General features: G+C 39.6%; 1 protein-coding gene across 3 annotated transcripts in view; it reads right to left on the minus strand.

The window, feature by feature from the left end:
- mgat5 (alpha-1,6-mannosylglycoprotein 6-beta-N-acetylglucosaminyltransferase) overlaps window positions 1-4,770 on the minus strand; it is a 110,707-nt gene that overhangs the window by 35,563 nt on the left and 70,374 nt on the right. The gene's annotated exons all lie outside the window — the stretch shown is intronic.

Consider the following 4,770-nt stretch of genomic DNA (forward strand, 5'->3'; position numbering starts at 1 on the left):
TTATCCCCAACTGGTCGTGGCAGACCTCCTTGAGCCTCATATTGTTAAAATGGAGTTTTTCCTTCCCACTGTCACCAAGTGCTTGCTAATAGAGGATTGACTTGATTCCCAAGGTTTTCTTTGTCCTATTGTAGGGCCTTTACCCTACAATACAAAGGGCCTTGAGTGACTGTTGTTGTGATTTTGCACAATATAAATTAAATTAAATTGAAAGTATATGTAGTCGGGCTGTTGGCTGCTGAACATCTTCTCTGTATTTGGAGCTACTTTACAAACATTGTTACCGTCGTGACAGTAAAAGATTTTTTGAGAAAGCAGAAACATATATTTAAAGTCATTGACAGCTGTTAGTGTGGAAAGGATAACAAAGCTAGCATGGTAAAAGCTAGATTGGAGAAAACCTTGGAGCAGAGGTCAGTCTTCATAATTACTCCAAGAGCTGATTGACGACAAATCTCATATTTAACATTATATTTAAATACGTATTTTAATATAATGTATTTTTACATAGTCAGATCCAAAAAGATGCCCACTCAGAAGATAACAAGAGACTATGATGGTTTTCTAATGCCAAAGAGGCGGAGGTGTCCTGAGAACTTGGAGGAGACTGAACTAACACTCTTCCATCAAACTGTGTAAACAGGACAGGCTATTAATTAGTGTTCAGCCTTCTTGATGCACTTGGTAACAGATGCTTCTTGTCCCACAAGGGCCGCTACTCAAAATGTCACTCAACTTGCCACAGCATCATTCGCTATTAGCTAACAAACAGCCTGGGAGGACAGCGCTGTCGGAGAAGCACTTGCTCTGAGCGCCAGAGGTGAGGGAGCAAATTTGCTTTCTAAGGAAGCCTAGACTTACTCTGTTAGATTAGCAGTCAATATAGGACTCTGAGGAGAAAGATATCTTTCTGGGATATTTATTGCCTAAAGAAGCAATAAGATCTCAGTAAATTCTGACTATTCGTCATCGTACAATGGCTCCTGCACAAAAAATATCAGACAAATGTAATCCCAAATTATAAACTAGGGATTATGTGATTAGTGTTGGCCCAACAAGAAACTTTTATTCTGCTGGCCAGACAGAACTGCAAAAACGCAACATCAGCGCTTAAATCTCAGACGCTTTGAAAAACCTACATCAAAGACTTCAGGGTCTTACAGCATCTCTGAATGGCCCTGAAGGGGGAAAATAAACAAGCTACATCTGCAAGTTTGAGATTTTAAATCTCGAGCAGAGTTTGGATCTTTTTGAATTCAATGAGGAAAACTGAAAGGGTCCCTAACAGCCTTTCTTTCTCAGCATATTCTATTTAGTGTGATTGAATGGAAGGATAACATTAGGAAACCATTAGTATAAATTGATACAGCAGGTCTGCAAAGTAAATCTCTGCTTCTTAGTTAGGTGTTCTTTAACTACCAACCACTTACAGTATAGGCAAAACAGAACGAAATAGCCATATTTGCGTTTCTCGGCAGCATTCCTATATTGTCTGAAGCTTCTCCTCCACTGATATTATAGAAATCCACTTCAATCAATCTAAATGATCATCTGTAAAGGTTTCAAATGAAGCAGGGTAAGAACACACTGTGAGGCGCTGAATTACATCAAAATAACACCCTCAGTGTCCCCTTCACTCCGAGCATTGCTAAACAGAAACAGGCACACAGATTCCACTTGTCAGGAATTACATTTTCTTGTCAGGGACAAACATTTCAAAGTAATCCAAATTTCGTTGTACATGTCTAATGACAATAAAGGTCTATTCTATTCTGTTCTATCCAAATCTATTTTGACATAGCGACGTGGTGTGATAAAGTATTTAGCCCTCTTCCTGGTTTGTTATTGTTTTATTTTACCAAACAAATTTTAAATTTTACACAAAGACAACCTGAGTAATTCCAATCATGCTGTTTTTAAATGATTTTTTCATTAATTAGGGAAAAAAATTGTCCAAATCTACCTGGCCCTGTGTGGAAAAGTAATTGTCCCCTAACCCTAATAACTGGTTGTGCCACCCTTGGTAGCAAAAACTGCAATCAAGTGTTTTTATGATAACTGGTGATGAGTCTTTCACATCTTATTTGCAGAATTGTTTTAATTTATGCATGAATTGCCTGTTAAAGGTCGTGCCAAGTCCAGGCTTTGATTAGTCCACTTTAAAACCTTCATTTTGGTGTTTTTTGGGCAATTCAGATGTGGATGCCTGGTGTGTTTCACATCATCGTCCTGCGTAACCCAAGTGCTCTTAAATTTTCAGACGGTGAACTGAAGGCCGGACACATTGTAAGTGGTCCAGGTGGTAAAACAGCTAAGCAGGCCCAGACAATCACACTACCACCACCATGTTGGTATGATGTTCTATTTATGAAATCCTGTGTTAGTTTTACACCAGATGTAACGGGACACAAAAAGTTCAGCTTTTGTCACTGAATATTTTTTTTCTGATGTGCTTCCCCTCATAAACAGGACGATTTGATTCATTTACTGCACAGCCACTGTGGCCTAACCGCTGATTAGAGGAGTCCAGTTATGAAGCTGAGAGTTTTTCCTCTCATCATCTTGGTATTTTGAAAATGAATCTAATGAGCAAGGAGTGGCTTTGACTGATAAACTGCACGTCATCAGCTAACGGCTTGTGATTGACAAGTTGTTAGCCAATGAGCCAATCAGCTAACCCCGGATAATCCTTCCTTCTGATACTGACTGACTGGAAAAGCAGGTGCGCTGGTTTGACCGAGGGCTCTCGTTTCATTGTTGTAAACAGATGCTCTTGTACTTTTGATGCCATATAAAGTAGGCGTGCTGAGAGGGAAAGTCAGAGAGCAAACAATAGATTAAAAGAAATACTTAAGACAACATGTGTGGCAGCGCCATTATCAATCAAAGCTCTCAGGGCACTCCCGGCCAAGCAGACATCAGGGTCAATTACGTAGTTGGCAGAGGTTCAGAGATAAATGCTATCATCTGCTACATTTGACCTCTGACCAGTATTAATCATGATTTCCATGAAGGATTAAACATTCGGTAGCAGAGCAACATAAAGGAAACTGGGCATGAACATATGGTGGATAAGAACCTATTATAGTGAATGCAAATCTGAGGGATCACCACAACACAGGAATAGATGAACCTCGCTGCATCTGAAGGCTTTCTTTTTGCTTTGTTAAGCAAGAACAAGAAATGTGCTCAACAATGCAAATTACTTATCCTTGCAATGTTTAACCAATTAATAAAATCCCCAGTAGCGTCGGCAATGTTAAGTGATTTAAGCCCAGAAAAAAAGAGATCTAAAGCCTGGCTATACTCAATCTATCTGCAGTCACTTCAGGCCTATGTAACTTACAAAAATGTGGATTTCTAAGCTGATGAATCCATGAATAAATTACACGTGAAAGACACTAATCCTGCAAACATGAATTCAGATAAGTTGTATTGCCACTTTTTCCTCTCACTGCACTTAAACATGACACTCCTTTTGGCTACATTTTCCACTGCAGAGCTGGGAATACGTCATGGGGGGACACACCTGTTGGCGTTGCGTAACACTGGATCACCACCTCACTTGGCTCCCTGTTGCTACTTGTGGAGGAGCTGGTTAGGCCTTTCAGAAAAAACAAAAAACCTCCCCATCTCTCTGTCTTTTTAAAACCTAAAGACTTCCAAACAGCAAACGCAGCTCATCTCATTGCTTCATCCTCCATCTTTTTTCTCTATTCTTTAATAGAGCGACAAAGCCCCGCCCACCTAATAACAGGCTGCTCCGCTACCTGGCTAGCTGAACACAGCAGCTGTTGTGTTTTTGTTATTCATGTGAGACGGTGCACATCCTGGGATGCGAGACAAATTTCACAAGTTTTCCCTGACAAAGTGAAATCAAATCAAATGTCACTCTTTTGCGCTGCATGGATCTACATAATTATTCCGTCAAATCTTCAGATCTTCAGATCTTCCGATTATTAATGACTCGTGTTAGGATACACAGCCTATATGAATACAATTTGTACACTAGAAAACTCTCTCTGCTTTCCCAACTCTGAAATAGATTAATGAGTTCATTTGGTCTTGTCTTATTGACCACAGGCCACACACTCCCAATCCCCCCCTAGCCAATGATTTATCCTTATAAATGAACCAATCCGAATCTAGCATAAATTATCGAGCCGAACTCAATTACTCCGCTGTTACATCTCCCTTCAATATGTGACACGGAAAAACAGTTTGATACAGCAAGAAATGCGAGTAATCCATTTCAGAGGAGTTCTGACTGTTGGGGTATGAAGCTGTGTTCACACTCTGAAGAGCTAATCTGAATCACCATGGTTACAGATTATGTTTAGCAGTGAAAATCAGTACTTCTTAGAGAGCATTTTAAGACAATGAAAAAGTCAAAATAAGGTCACAAATGTTTTGGCTTTCAAGTTAGTATTAAGCCTACATTACTTTCTTTTCATGCAGGAAAACTGAAATTAATATCGACAGGAAAATGTGGGCAACTATAAGACTTTTTAGAACCTTTCTTCATTTTAATTCAAGGTTTAAAGAAATAAACTAAAAACAATAACCCAAAGGAACGCTGAGAAACTCACTGAAACGATGTGAAGCTGACGACGCCACTAACTGTAAAGCTAAAACAACGTGATGAGCAACAGCAGCTCCATATGCAAAAACAATGTGTGCATAATGTGAAAATATTAAATGTTCAAAGTTTCAAACAGCAGACTTTAGCCTGAAGGCCGGTGTAACGCAGCACAATGCGGGGGGAGGGGG

This window comes from Haplochromis burtoni, unplaced genomic scaffold (assembly GCF_018398535.1).
Source record: "Haplochromis burtoni strain Fernald_Lab_line unplaced genomic scaffold, NCSU_Asbu1 Contig_139, whole genome shotgun sequence".
In the NCBI taxonomy this organism is placed as follows: Eukaryota; Metazoa; Chordata; class Actinopteri; order Cichliformes; family Cichlidae; genus Haplochromis; species Haplochromis burtoni.